At 48.1% G+C, this 12,645-nt stretch overlaps 1 long non-coding RNA gene across 1 annotated transcript; it reads right to left on the reverse strand.

Annotated features, from left to right (window-relative positions):
* Positions 1–9,803: 9,803 nt before the first annotated feature.
* On the reverse strand, positions 9,804–12,447 carry LOC134729673 (uncharacterized). Its single transcript, XR_010110965.1, has 2 exons — positions 10,863–12,447; positions 9,804–10,743 (listed from the first exon to the last, which is right to left on the reverse strand). It is a non-coding gene; the product is annotated as an uncharacterized LOC134729673 (long non-coding RNA).
* Positions 12,448–12,645: the final 198 nt, after the last annotated feature.

The raw sequence follows: 12,645 nt of genomic DNA on the forward strand, positions 1-12,645 counted from the left end.
ACCCCATGTCTACTAAAAATACAAAAAATTAGCCAGGCGTGGTGGCATGCACCTGTAATCCCAGCTACTCGGGAAGCTGAGGCAGGAGAATCACTTGAGCCTGGGAGGAGGAGGTTGCAGTGAGCCCAGATCCCGCCACTGCATTCCAGCTCTGACGACAGAGTAAGATTCCTTCTCAAAAAAAGAAAAGAAAAAAAAAAAGAGAACCCATATAATGTGCCCACTCCATTGGCTTAATAAAATTAGTTTTGGCAAATATTCCTTTATGCCCCTCTTTAAGTCAAGCCCTTCTCCCATCCCTCAACCCAGGAAACCACTGATTTACTTTCTATAAATTTCTTTGGCTTTTCTAGAATTTTATATGAATGGGTCATACAATATTTATTATTTTGTGTCTGGCTTCTTTCGCTTAGCATAATATTTGTGAGACTGGCCTATGTTATTGTGTGCAACTATAGTTCTGATTGCCGAGAAATATTCCACTGTATAGACAGAATACGACCAATTTACCCTTTTACCAGTTGATAAACATTTGGGTTGCTTATAGTTTGGGGCCATTATGAATAAGGCTACTATGAATATTCATATACAAATATTTTGCATGGACATATGCTTTGTCCTCAACCAAAAAGGACAGATTTCTCTTTGGTGCTTCCTGCCATTCCATGGAAAACATAAATATTCTCTGTTAATTTGACTTACTACAGAAACTAGTCTTTCTCATATGAAATACACACACACGGCCGGGCGCAGTGGCTCACACCTGTAATCCCAACACTTCAGGAAGCCAAGGTGGGTGGATCACCTGAGGTCAGGAGTTCGAGACCAGCCTGGCCAACATGGTGAAACCCTGTCTCTACCAAAAATACAAAATTAGCTGGGTATGGTGGCACATGCCTGTAATCCCAGCATACTTGGGAGGCTGAGGCAGGAGAATTGCTTGAACCCGGGAGGCGGAGGTTGCAGTGAGCCCAGACTGCGCCACTGCACTCCAGCCTGGGCAACCCAAGAGTGAAACTCAGTCTCGAAAAAAAAAAAAAAGGAAATACACACACCCTTTTTTTTTTTTCGAGACAGAGTCTCACTCTGCCATCCAGGCTGGAGTGCAGTGGCGCAATCTCGGCTCACTGCAATTTCCACTTCCCGGGCTCAAGCGATTCTCCTGCCTCAACCTCCAGAGTAGCTAGGATTACAGGTGCGCACCACCATGCCCAGCTACATACACACTGGTTTGTGAAACACATCAGACTGGCCAGGCCCAGTGGCTTATGCCTGTAGTCCCAGCACTTTGGGAGGCTAAAGTGGGTAGGTTGCTTGAGCTCAGGAGTTTGAGACAATCCTGGGCAACATGGTGAAACCCCATCACTACAAAAAATACAAAAATTAGCCAGGCATGGTACAATGTGCTTGTCATCCCAGCTACCCAGGAAGCTGAGGCGGGAGACAGAAGTTGCAGTGAGCTGAGATTGAGCCACTGTGCTCCAGCCTAAGCAACAGAGTGAAACCCTGTCTCCAAAAATAAACTAATTTTTAAAAAGAAACACATCAGATAATTATAGGAGGTCATCGAACGTGACCAGTGAAGGTGTTTTTTCTGTAACTTTCCCTACTGCTTGCCAAGCCATTGGCAGGGCAGGGCAGGAGCATTTTGTTGCTTCTCTCTCATGACAGCCTCAGGAAGAGACAGGGCTGCACCCACTTCCCAGATGGGAAGTTAAGCTCGGGGAAGCGGGGGATGACCCAAGGTATACCCACCTCAGGGCTCACCGAAGTCAAGATACATCCCAGGGCAGGGGCCTGAGGAACTGGCTCCACCACTGACTTGCTGTGAGCTCTGCCTGGGCCTCAGTTTGATAATTCCCTGAGAATCACAAATCTCTGATATTCTTCTGGAAAAGTCCTGACTTCAAATATTCTGCTCCTGACAGGTGTGATGGCTCCTGCCTGTAATCCTAGCTCCTCAGGAGGCTGAGGCACGAGAATCACTTGAGCTCAGGAGTTCAAGACCAGCCTGGACAACATAGGAAGACTCATCTCAAAAAATATATATATATATTCTCCCACCAATCACCACAATGTCCAGGAAATGCCAACAGTAGTCCCAGCTACTCCTGCAGCTGAGGCAGGAGGATTGCTTGAGCCCAGGTGGCGGAGGTTGCAGTGAGCCTTGATCACGCCACTGCACTCCAGCCTGGGTGACAGAGTCAGACCCTGTCTTTAATAAATAAATAAAATATTTCACCCAACCACAGTAGAAAGTTGGAACAAGAAAGCCAGCATGAAATTAGCCGGGCATGATGGTACACACCTGTAATCCCAGTTACTCGGGAGGCTGAGGTGAGAATCTCTTGAACCTGGGAGACAGAGGTTGCTGTGAGCTGAGATCACACCACTGCACTCCAGCCTGGGTGACATAGTGAGACCCTGTCTCAAAAAAAAAAAAGACAGCATGGGAAGCCAGGTGGGAAATTTTCCTATCTAACTGCCTCCATATCCCTCTTACTAAATTACTCTGGGCTTAACCAAGGAAGACAGTTAGAGCCTGACACTTGGGGGCCAAAGAAACAAAGACAACGAAAGCAGCCATTAAATGGCTCTGCAGGAGGCAGAGGGAGAGAAGTGTTTTTGCTCCAGAGAGGAAAGGGGAGAGGGAAGGAGGGCTGGGAAATGGACTGAAGAGGAGACCAGAGCCAGGAGCTGGATAGTGACAGGAGGCTGGGTACTGGTGAGCCAAGTCAAACTCTGCAAAGCCAGGGCCCAGAGGATGCCCAAGGATGGAGAACATGGAAACTGACCTCTGTGTTTCTGTCAAGTGTGCCTTTCATCTCACCCTCCAGCACTAAAGGGCTCAATTCACTTGTGTTACCAAGGTTTGGTGACTGCGGAGTTACTAAGGTTTGGTGACTGCGGAGTTACCAAGGTTTGGTGACTGCAGAGTCTAAGGGGAGCCTGGCAGAGATGAAGGGGAAAGACTGAACTGTGGAAACTATCAACTTAGTCCATTTTGTGCTTCTATGACAGAATACCTGAGACTGGTAACTTATAATGAACAGAAGTTTATTTGGCTCACAGTTTTGGAGGGTGGGAAGTCCAAGATCAAGGAACTGCATCTGTTGAGGGCCTTCTTGCTGCCTCATCACATGGTGGAAGGCCTCACATGGTGAGAGAGTACACAGGAGAGAAGGCAAGAGAGTGCTGAACTCACATTTTATCAGGAATCCACTCCTGTGGTAACAGCATTAATCCATTCATGAGGGCAGAGCCTCTTAGAGGTCCCATCTCTCAACACTATTGCAATGGGGATTAAGTTTACAACACATGAACTTTGCTCATGGGGCACATTCAAGCCATAGCAACTACACAGCACCAGGGTAGGCTGTAGGCAAGCAGGCCCCAGAGGCCAAGATGATGGAGAATGGGAACTTCTAGGAATCTACAGGCATCTGGGGAAGGGCTGAGGACTTCCTCAGAGTACGGAATAAAATTTCAGCTGGTCTTATCAAGATCCAGAGCAGGAAGACCAAGTTGACAAAGATCACTTAGATGAATCCAAAATGAATGAGGATATAGGAGGTGGAGAAATACCAGAGGACACACCTTCAGGGACAGGGCAGTTGGGATGGGCATAAGAGCACAGGCTCAAGAGTCAAGATTGTCTGGGTCTAAGATACTATTTCCTACTAAAGCAGGATATTTTATAATTTTAAAAAGGTCATTCCATCAGAAACAGGTAAAGTTTTAAACATATACAGAAACAGCAGAGCACCAAAATACAGGAAACAAAGGCTGACAGAAATGAAGGGAGGAAACAACTCAACAGTCATAGTTGGACTTCAATTCCCACTTTCAATAACGGATAGAACAAGTAGGCAGAAGATCAATAGGGAAACAGAAGACTTGAACACACGACAACACTACCAACCACCCAGACCTAACACCGATCTACAGAACACTGCACCCTACACCACCTAGACCTAACGCCCGTCCACAGAACACCGCACCCCACAACCACAGAATACAACACTACCCACCACCTAGACCTAGCACCCGTCTACAGAACACTGCACCCCACAACCACAGAATACAACACTACCCACCACCTAGACCTAACACCCGTCTAAGAACACCGCACCCTACAGCCACAGAATACACTACCCACCACATAGACCTAACACCCATCTACAGAACACTGCGCCCCACAACCACAGAACACTACCAACTACGTAGACCTAACACCCATCTATAGAACACGGCACCCTACAACCACAGAATACACATTCTTTCTTCTTTTTTCATTTTTTTGAGAGGGGATCTTGCTCTGTCAACCAGGCTGGAGTGGAGAAGCGTGATCACAGCTCACTGCAGCCTCAACTTCCCAGGCTCAGGTGATCTCCCACTTCAGCCTCCCAAGTAGCTTGGAGTATAGGCATGCCCCACCCAAGCTAATTTTTTTATTTTTTGTAGCGATGGGGTCTCACTACGTCGTCCAGGTTGGTCTCCAACTCCTGGGCTAAAGGGATCCTCCCACCTGAGCCACCCAAAGTGCCGGGATTACAGGCATAAGCCACCATGCCAGGGCCACATTATTCTTAAGTGGACATGGAACATTCTCCAGGAAAGACCATATGCTAGGTCATAAAACAAACCTCAGTTAATTTAAAAGGACTCAAATAATACAAAGTGTGTTCTCTGAGGACACTATAATGAAATTAGAAATTTGGGAAACATGGGAAACTCACAAATAGGTGAAATATGTGGAAATTAAACAACATACTCTAAATAATGAATGATTCGAAGAAGAAATCCAAAGGGGAATTAGAAAATATTATGAAATGAATAAAAAGGCTTAAAATTTATGAAATGCAGCTAAAGCAGTGCTTGAAGGAAAATTCATAGCTATCAATGCCTTTTTATTCCTTTGAGACAGTGTCTCGCTTTATTGCCCACACTGGAGTGCAGTCATGCAATCAGGGTTCACTGCAGCCTCACACCCCTGGGCTCAAACAATCCTCCCACCTCAGCCTTCGGAATGGCTGAAACTACAGGCAAAAGCCACCACACCTGGCTTAATTTTTTATTTTTCGTAGGGACGGGGTCTTGTTACATTGTCCAGGCTGGTCTCAAACCCCTGAGCTCAAGTGACCCGCGTCTCAGCCTCCCAAAGTGCTGGTATGAGCCACCATGCCTGGCCATATGTGCCTATTTTTTTTTATTATTTTTTATTTATTAATTTTTTTTTGAGACAAAGTCTTGCTCTGTCGCCCAGGCTGGAGTGCAATGGCGCAGCCTCGGCTCACTGCAACCTCTGCCTCTCAGGTTTAAGCGATTCTCCTGCCTCAGCCTCCTGAGTAGCTGGGATTACAGGCATGTGCTACCATGCCCAGCTAATTTTCTATTTTTAGAGGCGAGGTTTCACTATGTTGGCCAGGCTGGTCTTGAACTCCTGACCTCAGGTGATCCGCCCAACCTCGGCCTCCCAAAATGCTGGGATTACAGGCATGAGCCACCACGCCTGGCCCATATGTGCCTATTTAAAAAAAAAATGAAGATTGTAGGCCGGGCACGGTGGCTCACGCCTGTAATCCCAGCACTTTGGGAGGCTGAGGCAGGCAGATCACGAGGTCAGGAGATTGAGCCCATCCTGGCTAACACGGTGAAACTCCGTCTCTACTAAAAATACAAAAAATTAGCCAGGCGTGGTGGCGGGTGCCTGTAGTCCCAGCTACTCGGGAGGCTGAGGCAGGAGAATGGCGTGAACCATGGCGGCGGAACTTGCAGTGAGCCTAGATTGCGCCACTGCACTCCAGCCTGGGGGACAGAGCTAGACTCTGTCTCAAAAGAAAAGAAAAAAGTAAATAAATAAATATAGATTGTAAATCAATAATCTAACCTTCCACTTTAAGATACCAGAAAAATTAGAAAAGAAGAGCAAAAGCAGGAGTAAGCAAAAGGAAAGAAACAATAAATGCTGGGGCAGAAATGAATGAAATAGAGAACAGAAAAACAATAGAGGAAATTGATAAAACCAAAAGTTGGTTCTTTGAGAAAAGTCAAAGCAACTGACAAACCCTCAGCTAGACTGACCAAGAAAAAAAGAAAAAAGACTTGAAATTACTAGAGTCAGAAATGGAGACGATAATATTACCATTAACCTTTCAGGAATAAAATCCTGCCTCCTCCAATGACCAGTTTTATAACCTCAGGTGTTACTTAGCCCCTCTGTGCCTCCCTTATCTCTATTCTTTAATCCCAACACTTTGGGAGGCCGAGGCAGGTGGATCACTTGAGCACAGGAGTTCAAGACCAGCTTGGGCAACACAGCGAAACCATGTCTCTACTAAAAATGCAAAAATTAGCTAGGTGTGGTGGTGGGTGCCTGTAATCTCAGCTACTCGGGAGGCTGAGACATCAGAATCACGGGAACCTGGGAGGCGGATGTTGCAGTGAGCAGAGATTGCACCACAGCGAGACTCTGTCTCAGAAAAAGAAAAAAGAAAAAAAAGCAGTGGACTCCTAGATCCTATGAAGGCTGCAACCTAGACCCGACAAGAGATCAGAAATTTATTATCCAAAGAATACAGAAGGTCCTGGACAGATGAACACCAGGCACAGGAGAGGAGAAGACAGCAACAACAGAAGGGTTACACAGAAATTCATGTACTCAGTGTTGAGGATGTCCAGACCCTTAGTCTTCTTCCTCCACTCAGCTTGGGAACACTGTCAGCAAGGCACAGAGCCCACTCAGGCCTTCATGCCGCACTAGCTCCCAGGGCCCCAGACCTTCCAGTACAATGGAAAAATTAGACTGTCAGGGCATAGCTCTCATCAAAGAAATTCCAGGCCAGGCACAGTGGCTCACACCTGTAATCCCAACATTTTGGGAGGCCAAGGCAGGCGGATCACCTGAGGTCAGGAATTTGAAACCAGGCTGGGCAACATGGTGGAACGCCATCTCTACTAAAAATACAGAAATTGGCCGGGTGCAGTGGCTCACACCTGTAATCCCAACACTTCGGGAGGCCGAGGTGGGCGGATCACTTGAGGTCAGGAGTTCGAGACCAGCCTGGCTAACATGGTGAAACCCCATCTCTACTAAAAATACGAAAAATTAGCTGGGCGTGGTAGCCTGCGCCTATAATCCCAGCTACTCGGGAGGCTGAGGCAGGAGAATCGCCTAAACCAGGAGGCAGAGGTTGTGGTGAGTCAAGATCGTGCCACTATACTCCAGCCTGGGCGACAGAGCAAGACTCCGTCTCAAAAAAAAAAAAGAAAAAAAAAGCCTACTGAAGCGTGATAGCTTCCAACTTTTCTTCAGCAGCTTCCTCAACTCTCTCAGCCTTCAGAGAATTGAAGACAGTTAGGGCTTATGCTCTGGATTAGGCTTTGGTTTAAGGGAATGTTGTTGCTGGTCTGATCATCTATCTAGACCACTCAAATTTTATCCATATCAGCAATAAGGCTGTTCCCTTTCTTATTACTGTGTTCACTGGAATAGCACCTTTTTCTTTATTTATTTTTGTATTTTGTTTGTTTGTTTTTTTTTTCTTTTTAGTACAGATGGGCTTTCACCATGTTGGCCAGGGTGGTCTCGAACTCCTGACCTAAAGTGATCCCACCTGCCTTGGCCTCCCAAAGTGCTCAGGTTACAGGCATGAGCCACGGCGCCTGGCCAATTTTTGAGACAGGGTCTCACTCTTTCACGCAGGCTGGAGTACAGTGGCACAATTATACCTCACCGCAGCCTTAACCTCCTGGGCTCAAGCCTTCCTCCATCTCAGCCTCCCAAGTAGCTGGGACTACAGGCATTCGCCACCATGCCCAGCTGATTATTTTTTGTTGAGAGGGGGTCTTGCTATGTTGCTCAGGCTGGCCTCAAACTCCTGGGTTCAAGAGACCTTCCCCTGCCTCGGCCTCCCGAAGTGTTGGGATTACAGGCATGAGCCACCAGACCTAGCCAGATAGTTTTTGTTTGTTTGTTTTGAGACGGAGTCTTGCTCTGTCGCCCAGGCTGGAGTGCAGTGGCGTGATCTCAGTTCACTGCAACCTCTGCCTCCCAGGTTCAAGCAATTCTCCCTCCTCAGCCTCCCCAGTAGCTGGGATTACAGGTGTGAGCCACCACGCCCAGCCAATAGTTCTTGAGTGAAATTAAAAGTGCTACTCCAGAGGCGGGGCATGGTGGCTCACAACTTTAATCCCAACACTTTGGACGGCTGAGGCAGGAGGATCACTTGAGCCCAGGAGTTGGAGGCCAGCCTGGACAACATAGCGTGACCTCGTCTCTACTAAAAACTAAAAAAACAAAAAAAGGCCTATCTTGGCTTTCAACATGCCTTTCTCACTGAGCTTAATTATTTCTAGCTCTTGATGTGAAGTGAGAGATTTGCAACTCTTCCTTACACTTGAACACTTAGAGGCCACTGTACGATTACTAATTGCAAACAGCTGGTTGGTGGAGCGGTCAGAACACATACAATATTGATGGATTAAGTTTACCATCTTACACAGGCATCATTCATGATGCCCCAAAACAATTACAATAGTAACATCAAAGATTACTGATCGCAGATCACCATACTAGATATTATAATAACAAACTTTGAAATATTTCAAGAATTACCAAAATGTGGCACAGAGACACATACTGAGCATCCTTTTGGAAAAATAATGCTGGTAGACTTTGCTCGACACAGGGTTGCCAAAAGCCCTCAATTTGAAAAAAATGCAGTACCTGCAAAGCGCAAAAAAGCAAGGCACAATGAAACAAGGGGTGTGCCTGTTTTCTTTGACTCTCACCGAAGCCTTGTATTTCCACAACATGAGAAAAGGGAGGTTCAGAAGGTGTGGATGATTTTCCTAAATCACCTGGCTAGTAACCAAGTCCCAGGGCCACAGCCTTCCCACCGCAAGGCACTGTCGCCCAAAGCCTTCAGGAGTAAGCTTGGCTGTAGGTTTTCCAGCCATAGGCACACAGCCAGACACAGGTGGGCACTCAGAAATTAGTTACGTGAGTAAATACCCAACAACTAGGAGAAAGCTAGGCAAATTGTGGTTGACCAACAAGACACTGCAAGACTTCTCAGGAGGAAGATGTGGAATTCCACTTATCAACATTAGATGAAAATGCAGAACCTCACATAACAGCCACAAATCTCCCTAGATCTCAGAGGCGGGTCTCCATCCGCTCAGCCTCAATTATCCAGAGCTGAGTCACCAACTATCCTCCCTCCAGTCTCTCCCCAGCTCTCCGCAGGAACCAGCTGGGGCTCTCTACTGCCCACACTGCCAAATCCAAATTCTTCATCCTGGCCTTCACAGCCCTTCCATCTCAACCAATCCAGTTGTTTCCTGAACACTTTCACTCTCCCTGGCCTTTGTTGGACTCTTCCCTCTACCCCACAGAACCCCATCTTCTCCTTTATCCTGAGATGCAACTTGGCTCATATGGATTCTCAGTGAATGCTGGTGCCTTTCCCCACTTCCATCAAAAAGGGAGCGGTGGCCAGGTGTGGTGGCTCACACCTGTAATCTCAGTACTTCGGGAGGCCGAGGCAGGTAGATCACCTGAGGTCAGGAGTTCAAAACCAGCCTGGCCAACATGGCGAAACTCGGTCTCTACTGAAAATACAAAATTAGCCGGGCGTGGTGGTGCATGCCTGTAATCCCAGATACTCAGGAGGCTGAGGCAGGAGAATCACTTGAACCTGGCAGGCGGAGGTTGTAGTGAGCCGAGATCTCGCCACTGCACTCTAGCCTGGGCAACAAGAGCGAAACTCTGTCTCAAAAAAAAAAAGGAAGCAGCTCACTTTTTTTTTTTTTTTTTAACAAAAGTGGATTTATTCATTTAAACCTATGTGATCACCAAGTTCACTAGAAACTGGCAGGATGAACCTGGAGCCTCACATCCAAGAGCCTCCTGTTTGGGTTTTTCTGGTACGGAGGCAGGGAACTGACTTAGATGACCTGGGCAGCCAGGCTGGTCTGGGCTTGGATGCCTTTCCACCTCTCCTTCCTCTCCTAGTCTATCCCCAGCTCCCTTCCAGGGGTCAGGACCCCAAACTCCTATTAGGCAAGTCTTTTCTTCCCTTAGCAACCCAGTTTCTTCAAACATGGGGAAAAAAGGTAGGAGGAGCTTCTTATCACAATATTTCTTTTTAATTTAGAAAGAGGAGGAGAAGGCTAGGCTCACACCTGTATTCTTAACACTTTGGGAGGTTGAGGCGTGGATCACTTGAGGTCAGGAGTTCAAGATCAGCCTGGCCAACACGGCAAAACTCAAGTCTCTACTAAAAACACAAAAATTAGCTGGGCACGGTGGTGGGCGTGGGCGCCTTTAGTCCCAGCTACTCAGGAGGCTGAGGCAGGAGAATCGCTTGCAGCTGGGAGGTGGAGGTTGCAGTGAGCTGAGATCGCATCACTGCACTCCAGCCTGGGCGACAGAACGAGACTCTGTCTCAAAAAAAAAAAAAGAAAAAGAAAAAAGAAAGTGGGGGAGAGAAAAATGACAATAACTTATCACTTGGAAAAAGTTTTCCCACTAAAGTTCTCACCAACTATGTCCAAAGTCCCTCCTTGTTGGGACACTGTAAGCTGTCAATAAATATACCTTGGTCATGCCCCTACATTAGCGTGCACCAACTTACCCCATTTTAAGAGCCTGCGGTAGAGAGGTCTCAGAGTTGCTATAATGGGCCAGCTCCTGGTGAGGGGTATTTAGTTGTTTGCAATTTTCCCGAATGAACAGTTCTGCAAAGAACATCTTCCATAAGCATTTATCTTTGTTGTACAGCTACTTCAAAAGACAGATTCCTAGAAGTGGAATTACTGGCTTAGAGAATCTACACATTTTAAATTCTGATACTTACTAGTTCAGAAACTTGACACGGTAATTCTCAAACTCTAATTGCACTTAGGCTTTATCTGTGAAGCTTCCTTACGTGCAAAATCTGACCGGCTACCAGCCTCCCTCCACCCCTACCCCGTCCTCCAGGAGGGAGGAGGGGCTCCAGGTCTTTGTTATGCAGCTCTCAGGTGGAGGAGGAGGCAGCACTCCCCCGCTTCCATTTCCCCAACCACATCTAGCACCAGACTTGGGAAACACTGGTCTAAGGGGCTGCTGCAGGCACAATTTACGGTGAGGTCTCTTCCTCTAGCCCAGGCCCCCAGTGGCTTCCCCAGAAAGGGCAGAATGTGGCTCTTAGGCATACAGGAGAAGAACGCCTAGTGCGGAGTTCAAGCTCAGCAGCCACTACCGGAGCCCCCTCTCCAGGCTCACCTGGTCACACCCATTTCCCCCTGGGGCTCCCCTCTTCTGAAGGTCCCTGTCCCATACATTTCCTAGAGGCCAAGGCCCATTGGTTTTACATTTCTTACCTAAGGCAACCCAGACGTGGCTTTTTCTTTCACAGGGCCGTGGGGGGAGCACCACTTCCCCGGCCAAAAAAATTGTTTCTGACCCACACTCTGGGCCTTAGTTTCCCTGTCTGTGAAATGGAGAGCAATAGGCAGTGCCACTGACATTTCACCCGCTGCCGTGAGGAGGTTTTTAACATTTGCAGGAAGTCTGGCTTCTATGGGGTGTCCAGGTGAAACCTTAACAATCTTTAATCAGCATTCTGATTGGCTTAGGGCTTGTTTGGAAAAAATTAAGAGTTTTGTTCCTAGAGTTCTCCATTGCTAAAGGGTAATTAAGTCCAAAAGCTGTTTTCAAAGCGATTTCCAAGCTCAAGGGCCCTAGATATCTGGACCTAGCCGTGTCCGGGTACAGGGCTGGGGGGCGTGGGGGGATGCCCTAAGAGGTTGGTTAACAGAAATATCACAGTATGTGGTACCCACAGCAGAGAGCAGGGAAGAATGTACTGACTGGGGTGGGGGAGGCCAAGGAAAACCTTCTGGAGTAGGGTGTAACTGGCAGAAGAGGAAAAAGAAACCAGACAGGAACTCCGGGAGCTCCTGGACTGATCGTTTAAGGCCAGGCACAAGGGGTAAGGGATCAGGCTTCACTATCGACCGACCTGGGCTGAGTGACACCGGTTGACTGTGTGACAAAAGCAAATCAAGAACCTCTCTGCGGCTCATGAGTAAGCCAGAGACTTACATAGGACAACACATACCCCATCACCCGAGGATGAGACGGGATGACACACACGAAGTGCCCCGCACAGCGTCGTTGTAAAGCGTTGGCTGTTTTCACCTCTGGCCGCCCCCTGTGAGCCTGATCATGTGCTTTTTGGGCTTAGGTCGGAGGCGGCCTCCCAGATTCTACCCGCCATTGAGGTCGTAACAAGCGTCCCCATCAGAGCCTAGTCCTTAACTAGCTGCGGGTAAGTGCCCGGACTAAGTGGCCTCAGTTTCCCCTCGAAGCAACGGGACCAATCGCACCGCCGGCAGGACATCTTGTGCGGGGCGCGAAGTGACAAAAGTCAGAATTTGCAGAAGTTCCCACTCGGTAACGACCCCCACCCCGGCAAGGAGCACAGTAGGCGCTCCGGAAACGCCCTCCACGAGGAGGGCCGGGCCACTTCCTGCCCCCGAGCGGGCTCTCCCCGGCCGAGGCTCCCACCGCCGCTATGGGGAAGCCATGCAGCATTCCTGAGGGCGGGGTGGGCGCAGGAAGAAGGTGCCCGCGGCCCCGCCCCCTCCGGGCGC

This window comes from Pan paniscus, chromosome 21 (assembly GCF_029289425.2).
Source record: "Pan paniscus chromosome 21, NHGRI_mPanPan1-v2.0_pri, whole genome shotgun sequence".
In the NCBI taxonomy this organism is placed as follows: domain Eukaryota; kingdom Metazoa; phylum Chordata; class Mammalia; order Primates; family Hominidae; genus Pan; species Pan paniscus.